The sequence below is a fragment of the Solanum dulcamara genome, chromosome 2 (genome assembly GCF_947179165.1).
Source record: "Solanum dulcamara chromosome 2, daSolDulc1.2, whole genome shotgun sequence".
NCBI classification, from domain to species: domain Eukaryota; kingdom Viridiplantae; phylum Streptophyta; class Magnoliopsida; order Solanales; family Solanaceae; genus Solanum; species Solanum dulcamara.
This window is the reverse complement of record NC_077238.1, coordinates 26,379,278-26,389,198: the sequence shown is the minus strand read 5'-3', so window position 1 is coordinate 26,389,198 and position 9,921 is coordinate 26,379,278. Positions and strand designations below refer to the sequence as shown.

General features: G+C 34.4%; 1 long non-coding RNA gene across 1 annotated transcript; it reads right to left on the bottom strand.

Moving 5' to 3' along the window:
- Positions 1–8,711: 8,711 nt before the first annotated feature.
- Positions 8,712–9,378, bottom strand: LOC129875945 (uncharacterized). Its single transcript, XR_008763252.1, has 3 exons — positions 9,277–9,378; positions 9,098–9,176; positions 8,712–9,012 (listed from the first exon to the last, which is right to left on the bottom strand). It is a non-coding gene; the product is annotated as an uncharacterized LOC129875945 (long non-coding RNA).
- Between the last annotated feature and the right edge of the window lie 543 nt (positions 9,379–9,921).

The window sequence follows — 9,921 nt, the reverse complement described above, 5'->3', positions numbered from 1 at the left end:
AAACTAGTCGAGGGTAATGGATAAGGAAATGACTCCTATTAGTACTTGGTTGTAGAGTGGGATATTGGAAAGTGAAAGGATATTAATCTTAGTATTATTTTCATGTAAAATAGACTAAGGAGGTATCAAGACAAGTCGAATTTTAATTAATCTCGAAAAAGGTATGTGAAGCTTTCTCTTGGCATATTTTTGGCATAAGTATGTAAAGCTATCCTTTCTCTTCTTTTGGCATGTCGTTGGCATAAGTATGTGAAGCTTATACTTTCTCTTCTTTTTGCATGTCTTGATATAAGTACCACATAATGCAAGTTTTGGGGAGTATCCCATCCATAAAGCTCTGAGCAAGATTTATGAATCTTACCAACTTCCTAATATTAGAACTTCCATAATAATGGAGCTACGGCTCTCAAGCCTTCCATATGATAGAGGGTAGTAAGTATGTGAAGCTAACTCCTTTTTCTTGGTATGTCTTAGAAAAAGTATGAGATGTGTATGAAATTTAGGAGTAATTCTATTCTTAAAACTCTAAGTATGGTCCATAAGTCTTATTCACTTCTCGATAGTAGAACTCCTATACTAGTTGAGTTATTGCCTCTCAAGGCTTCTATGTGATGGAAAGTAGTAAGTACGTAAACTATCATCTCTTCTCGTTTTGCATATCCTAAAAGTAAGTGATATGTATATAAACTGGGGTAATCTCATTCTTAAGTTCCAAATAAGATTCTTGTCTCTTACTTATTTTCTGATGTTAATGCTCTTATGGTAGTTTAGTTACTACCCTCGAGCCTTCTATATGTAAAATAGGAATTGGCATGTGGAAGTCCATATGATCACAGACGCTATAGTGACTCATGTCCTTACTTTGATAAGCTCCTATTCCTAAGGACTCTACGATGACCAATGCCTCTGATTTCATAAGCCGTTTGGCATTACTTGAAAAATGCCTATGATTCTTGAGACTCTAGTTGATACGACCTCTAATGACACTTAGAGGGCACTTAGGATAAGTACCATTCTGAACCTCAAAGGATAGTCCAGTATAATCGTTTTATTGAGTCTCAGATGATAATATGATGATTATGACACCGAGTCCCATAAAGGGCCGGGTACGGTATATGATGATTATGACACTGAGTTCCATAAAAGGTCGGGTATGGTATATAATGATATGATGACACCGAGTCCCATAAAGGGCCAAGTATGGTATATGATGATTATGACACCGAGTCCCATAAAGGGTCAGGTACGATATATGATGATTAAGACACCAAGTCCCATAAAGGGCCGAGTACGGTATATGATGATATGATGACACCGAGTCCCATAAAGGGCCGGGTACGGTATATGATAATGTAATGACACCGAGTCTCATAAAGGGCCGAGTAAGGTATATGTATGCAATGATATTATATGATATATGCATCAGACCGAACATTTCTCGGCATTACTATATGATACATGGATCGAACCGAAGGTTCCTCGGCATTATTATACAATATGCGGATCGGGCCATACGTTCCTTAGAATGTACTTATTATATATATGGATCGGGCTGTACATTCCACAGCGCTAATAATATATATGCGTATGATGATAGAATGATGTAGATGGTACACCGAGTCCCCTAACAGGCCGAGCACAGTATGTGATGATAATATGTATGACTTTCTTTTATACTATGTGAGTACGGTAAATGGTTAAATGTTATACTTGCCCTCTGCATCCCTATGCCAACTGTAATTTTCTTATGAGGTCTATGCTTTACATACTTAGTACATATGTCGTACTGACCTTCCTTTCTCGAGGGGGCTGCGTTCATACCTGTAGGTATAGATACATACTTTGGGGATCCATCAGTGTAGGAGTTCCACTCAGCAGTTCAGAAGCGCTCCATTTTGCCGGAGCCTAGTTTTGGTATTAACCCTCGATGTATATATTTATTTGTTCACGGGTTATGGTGGGGGCCCTGTCCCACCTTATGTTACTGTTCTTACTCTTACAGGTCTGTGGACATGTATGTGGATTGTGTATGGGTTGTATATGCATGTATGTACCGTGGTGCCTATGATAAGCCTCGCCGTCTTATATGTTATCCTGCCTGTTGATGTGCTATAACTTAAATAGGGGACAGATTTACTTACAGATAGCAGGGATATACGCGAGTGCCCAGTTTGGACACCCGTCACGGCCTACAGGGTTGGGTTGTGACAGCACTCGACTTGAGGTACAGGACATTGTAGAGATGTTTGTCTTATTTTATGATGCAGAAATCATTCAGGCTCAACCAATGGCTTTAAAATTTCTCCATCTTTTTCCAGTGTAGTGACACGAGTTACCTGCGAAGAATAAAAATTAAGATCAAGTTGTCAACACTTGCACAAGTAATCATGAAACTCAAAAAGAAAATATCTACTAATATTAAAGTCCCTAGCAATAGCACGAAAAACATGTTCCTACCAATAGCATATGGAATGTAAGGGTCAACCAAGTAATATAGTGACTCTTTCGAGTCGGATTATCAAATCCAAAGGACTTTAACTCAGTAAATAAGTAATTTTTGGTGTAACTATAATTAAATGCACGTGTTTGAGAGAGTTTTGAATGGTGATATATACTAACAATTTTCAATAATTAAATTAATTAAGCTAATGAACAATTGATTCAATTTCAAGTGGAGTTTGTCAGAGACTTGGGAAATTCCAGGGCTGCAGCTTAGCATGAGTTCAAGTATAATATCTCTAACTTTAGAATCTGATAGGTTAACAAGCTACTGATTTATAAGGTTTATTTTATAATCATGATCTCTTGACATCTAATCGCCTACCATAATTGAAGTCTAACTATATCATTGAGCGGAAATAGAAATAAACAACCCATGGAGTATTAAGCTATCATCTTGTCTCATAATCAAAAGCGGTATACTCGGTATATTTCTATCCTACATAAGAACCACTCTAAGTTCTACCCTTGAATGAACATGCTCTTTGCATTCCTCGTTCTATCCTTTTATTCCTCTCTTTAGTTCAAGAGCGGACAAACAATGTATTCTAATGTTTATCGAGCATTGAAATAGTAAATGCAAGAACACAAGAATAACATTAATTATTAATGCATCTTTATCTAAAAAACTTTATATTAAACCATCACTCGTAGCCACATTCCTAGAACAAGGGAGTTTAGCTACTCATAATTCGATGCATAACAATAGACTGTTTAATAATTATCTAAGAATTCAAAATATGAAAAGAGTAGAAATAAACCCTAATATTCTTGAAGAAAAGTCGTCTAAGTCGTCTTTCCACTGAATTAGAAAAAGAACGAAATAAAAACAATAAAAGGTTGTCTATTTATAGAGTTGGAAAATGCAACTAAAATTCACATTGTAGGTCTGCGATGTGGAGGTATCTTATTTCTTCAGTTCTGCCAAAAGAACCCTCTCCACATCACGAACATACCACGGACTTCACTATTTCAAAATTCTTTCTCAAGCCAAATTCCACTTCCCAGCCCTACAATGCGGAACAACTATAGAGTTGGGTTCTTCACAAAATCAATGCTTCATCCTTAAACTTTTAACTCCCTCTTCATCTTAACTTCTAGTTTTGTCTTTTTTGTGTTCATTTTGCATGCTTTCCAACCTACAATCTCCTAATCATGTTGGTTGTTACAAACACATAAATGTAACTATAATCCTATCAATAAAATGGGATTTGATCTCAAAATTAGCTAAAAACATGAGTTCCACTTGGCTATTTGGCATATAAATACACCTAAGATATATAACTGAAAGGTAGAAGAAAATACAATTAGTCTAAAAGAATCTCATATAGCAAAAGACAATATCGGAAGACACATATGCGGAAATCTAACTCTTAGTCTAAAAGCCTCTACTAACATAGGTGAGTTGCTAGGATATGTCCCTAGTTAACTTTAAAATCTAAAATTGAAAGAGAATTACTGAAATAAAAAGATAGCATCGTCCTCAGAACATGAGGACTCACCAACTCTCGTACTAAGTAGATTGGGTATATACTAACTGGGGTGTGAAATGGAGAGTCAGAACCTATATTATGAGAAAATATAGGTAAAAGTATGCGGTCAATACTCGTAATATACTGAGTATGGAGAACATGCATAAACATAACATAATAACATTATAGTCTGAAAATACGATAATGCTTGACCAAGTAAAATATATCAAAATCTGATAAGTTGAATTCATAAAACATGATACAAGGTCAATGCAATATTCTGAAAAGAGTCATAATCATATAATAAGTGAAATCATAATCATAGTGATATCATAAACTGTTGTGAAAATCACAAGTCTTTTGTGGAAGAAACTGTTAATCAACATAAATCATGTGAGTTATAACATGAAATTCAGTACACCGAAAAGAGGGTGTCCTACTTGCCAAGGTAAGGACCATAATCATGAATTATTGTGGATCCACTAGCTAGAGTCAATTAAGACTAAGTCCTACGAGGGCACATAGTTATGGGATAAAGAAATTATTTCTAAAGCACTCCGCCTATACCAACAAGTGAGACTTCATCTCAAGGTTTGCTCGTTGATAAGTAAACTCCCAATGAAAAATATGCTTAACCATATCATATTCATAATATTTAAAATGGTAAGAATCTAGTAATACCAAATCATTCATAAACTTCATATCATAAGAATAGCTCCTTTAAATCATGATTTCATAACCTACTCATAAGAGACACTTATCTAAAGCATCTAAATTATGATAATCTTTCATAATGAGAATACTTCAGTAGGAAACATTCAATTTCATAAAACATAACTGATACTTTATCTAAAAGAATCATTGATTCACTCTTTAAATCCTCATGCATGCATATCATTATAACTTGAATCATATTCATAAAAAACTTATATAGTATGAGTTCATGTAAAAATCATTAAAAATATTGAATTATGATCAAATCATGCATAATAAGATCAATAAATAAGAATAAACTTGAACCCATAAGAAAATCATGAAACCCTAGAAAATAGGTAGAATCATAAATGGAGAATTGAGTTTTCTTTGGGACTCAATGAGTGAAGAGGAACCCATTGATAAAATTCCCACATACCTTGATGAACACTAGCCTTGAACGTGGAAGAGGAGACTTGAAGCATGAAGAATCCTAGATTCACATTGAGAGAAAACTTGGAGAAGAAAACTTAGGGTTTTGAGAGAATGATAGTGATAGGGAGGGTTTGAGTCTTAGGACCAGTTATAGGTCCTAAAAATAGGTATAAAGAGCATAGTATAGGAATTAAAAGAGTGGGAAAAGACCCATTTAACCCTGAGAAAAGAACTGGCAAACAGTGTGTCTATGGGGCCATATCTGGACCATAGAACCTCTACGACCCATAGAAGTCCATCCATAGAAAACATTTAGAGATTTAGGAAATACAAACCCCCATTTATGACCCCATAAATACTACTATGGACCATACTGTCTATTTATGGATCCAAGTACTGAAATATCCATTCTCTAAAGTTCAAACTACGGTCTCATTTACCGACCATAAAAATAAGTACGACCCATAAATTCTAGTCGTAGAAGTATAAAGTACCAAAATTCCCCCAAATTCGAAAGTCCATCCACTAGACAAACTACGACCCGTATTTCTACTGACGAGTCATCTTGACATTTTATGACTTTCTGAACTCTTAACCACAAGCTTATCTACAATCTGTTCTTCTAACTATGATCCGTCAAAACTGACCCATAATCGCTGAACCATATTCTGAAAATTCAAAGGCACCATCCATGACTAGTTTTCGCAGCCCGTACAACTATCTATAGTACGTATATAGGCTTGTAGAACCAGTGTACCAGAAACTTCAACAACTTTTCATTCCCATTTTAAATTTTTACTTCTGAGGTGTTATACTACTAAAGTAAGTGGAAGCGGGTTGTTCTAATTGCCTTTGAGGCTAATATAAAGCTAATGGGTTATTCTTGTTACTACGGGGTTATATTGAGGTATGTTCACATACAGCCACTCGATTGCCTAAAAGATCTATATGTTGATGCTCACAAGGCTATGTTGATGTCTAAGAGGCTTATATGATACCTACGAAGACTATCTGATGCCTATGGATCTAAGAGAAGGTAGTGATTGCCTTCAAGGTTATATAAAAAATATCTAAGGGTCTATTATGATATAATAGTGCCTAATGGGCTATTAGTGTATAATGATGTCCTTCCGGACCTGATATAAAGTGTATGAGAGGCTATTAAGATATAATGACTGCCAACAAGGCAACGTGACTACTGATAAAGGTATATAGACTGAATTGGAAAATTTTGAGCCTATAATGGTCTGGGTAGCTGGTCTTGTTTGTTGTTTAGACCTGTCGAGCCTATGGAGGCTTGGTTAGATTGTTGTTTGATTATTTTTGGTATGCTTAAATTTAGGAAAAAGTCATTACACTCATCTTATTCCTGACTTTCTTACTTGATTACTTTCAGTATATTATGATACTTGCTTAGTTATTCTAGTGCCTTTTATATCGGTCTATTTTTTAGGGGTGCTACTACTTGCAGGTGCAACAGATAAGTACATAGGCCTCCTCAATAACATATCCAAGTGTCAGAAGATTGGTCAGCTCCACTTCTTTGGGAATTTCCAGATCTAGAGGTTTTCTAGTTTTTTATCATGCTCAGTTGATGGGTTGGTTGAGGCTCTGTTCTGTCCAAGTTATTACTCTTAAAGGCTTTTTGATTTTAGGTTATATAGATGCGCATTGTTGGCTGTGTTGACCTTGTTGTTTACTGTTTTACCATTTTATATGTTTCTAGATATCATGATGGCCCTGACGGTCCACATAGAACTTAGTTTCTATTATATATGAATTTTTGGGGTTTGTTGAATTTATTACAGGTTATGTTGACAAGGGCGTTGCTGGCTGAGGGCTTATTTTTAAGTCAGATATACCTGTTTATTTTCTTGATTTTGTGGCTAGTATTACACTTGTTGCATAGCAATCTAATATGAATCGGTATCAAAGTCAAGTGTGGCATCAGGTGCTAGTTGCATCCCCAAGTTGGGTGTGACAATACTAAATTGAGAGATTCGCTCACTGAATATAATAAAAATATTACAACAACTTATAGTGCATTATTTTCTCTATTTTCTATGATAACACTTTTATAATTGTATAACAAAAATCTATATGTTGTTAGTTGCGCGAAACTTAAAACATTTATATCCACGATTCATGTCAACTTTCATTTTAATTTCCTTGAAGACAAAACAGTTTGTCGAAACTAGATTGAACCCTTAAAGATACATTGTTTTGTCCATTCTTCAATCTAATGAGTTATTGACTAAATTTTAAAAATTGGTGCTGCCCTCTCACCTAATAAAATGAGTGTATTATGTCAAGGAACGTCAGTGTTGGCTCTTCATGTGCTTTTTCTTATTCTTGTGAAAATACGTATATACAAGAGCACTTTCTCAAGTACTTTATTTTTTTGGCTAATTTTGAAATCTAATAATTTTTTAAAAGTACAAGTATCGAGCAGTAATTTCGCCAAAGTTATTAAATGGTGAATGATAAATTACTAATTGAAGGAAACTTAAGTGGTACTACCTCAAGTCAAAGTGCATCAAAAATATAAACTTTATAAAATAAATAGTTAAGATTAGTATCAAACTCATAATACATTTAATATTACAAATATATTTTAATAAATTCTTACACATAAATATATATTTCGCATAGGAATTTGGGTTCTGACATTCCAAAGTTACACTCGCCCATACCTCTAGTCCAAATTATAATTTTTGCACATTATTTGCAAAAGACATTGAATGTTATTTTAAATATTATCAATTATGTTGAACATATATTTTATTTTGTTGAAGCGACTAATATGTAGGATCAGAGAGTAATATGTAAAATTTAAGTTTCGTTATTTAAAACTATATATATATATAAATTAATCAAATACATAGCGACTGTGATTATAATATCCAGTCTCAGAAAACACCAGACACTAGCTGAAGATTTGCAAATTTATCGAGATTCAACACGTACAGAAACACCCTAAACCCTTGAATTTTCACCCCGACCATCTCGATAAGTTTTAAATAGGTAAATAAATTTACCCAAGATTTCAAAATACAAATTAGATCATTTTTTCATAAAATTAGGGGTTGACTGTTTCATTAAGACAAATGAGTCTTGATTGTTCTTTAGTCAATATTGTAGTAGCGTTTGAACAATTACTATATTTTTCAATTAAAACAACTAAATATGAGAAAAAATAAAGGATATTTTGTTGAATTGACGTTAATATAAGAATGGGTCATAGTTGAAAGCTCATAGAAGAAGCGGAAAATCAGGACAGAATATGGGTTTATTTGAAGGAAGGAACTACCTCTTAAGGTGAATTTTTACCTCTGGAGGGTGTGGAAAAGAAGAATTTCTACATATGATAATTTAAAGAGAATGAAATCCATATAGTGTCAAAATGTTGGTGTTATGATACAAGGGAGGAGAAAACAATGACACAAATTTTTCTAATAGGCTCCGTAGCCTATCTTTGAAGGCAATTTGATGTTTTTGCAAGAATACACACTGAGAAAATGCATCTACAATAATTAATAACTGCATGGTGAAAGCACAATGCCCTCACCAAAATTACAAGGGATATATGAAGCAATATCGACAATAATCATGTGGACAATCTGGAAGAGGAAGAATAGTATTAAATAGGTAGAAAATACTTCTCTTAGTGGAATGGTGATGCAAATACAAGATTTGGTCAAGAAAATGGTGGAAAGTGTACACCCATTGATATACTTGGAGACAAGTTTTTAGCCTGATATAGTTAAGAAACTTAAGTCTTACAAATCAAAGTTTCATTTTCACAGTATAATCTAAAAAATTCTAGATACATAAGTTGAAGAATAAAACGAATGGAGCATCTAAAGAAAATTCAAGGAAAGTTGAAGTAAGAGAGCCGCCACCTAAGCTTCATCTGGTCATGAAGGCAAACAAAAATGAGGTCAGAGTTAAATGGAGGGAAATAAGAAACATTCAAAAAGAAATTAGGGCTTGCTTACTAGAGATTCATGAGCAAAGAACTCCAAGCTTCGGTCTTCAGTCCCTTGGGGTTGAGCCTCGACCACCTACACAGAAAACCTACACAGAAGCATCATAGATCAATTGATAAATGGATAAGAGAAAAATAAAAGAAGAGAAGGGGTATCAGATAACAGTGAAGATGATAGACAGAGCTTACAGCATTGTAAGAAGGGTTCGAGCTTGAAAATGACCCAAAGAAGGAGTCAGAACAGCTGAAAATTCCTCTGACAACACACCGACATCTTAGGGAGGAGGAGGCAGATCAGGAAAGAGAGTACTAAGTACTCTCCTAAAATGAATAGATATAGTACCATTTTAGAAAATCTAGAGGCTTTGTTTGTTTTGACGGATTGGGCCTTGGGTCATTTTTAAATTTTTTGGTGTTTGTGTTAGATAGTGCGTGGAATGGATCTCCACTAATACATTATTTTTATTTACATGGGGCCCATTAAAAGTGGGCAACCCACCAATTTCTTTCTTTTCCTAACCTATTTATAGCCATGTCTTGGCATGGCAAAATACACACAAAAAAATTTCTCTTTCAGTCATCTATCTTTCTTTCTCCTCTGTTATTCTCTCCGTCTTATTCTGCTATATTTAGTTTATTTTACAATACATTATCTGCACGAAGCTCTGCTATTTATTCAAAGTAACAAAAGTGGTAAGAGTTTTATTTAATTTTAATTTTATAAAATGGCAAATATTTCCAAACTTGAATTTACTGCTCTTGATATCTCTGAAAAAGGCTACTCATCATGGGCACTTGATGCCGAAATTCATTTAGAATCAATGGGTCTGGCAG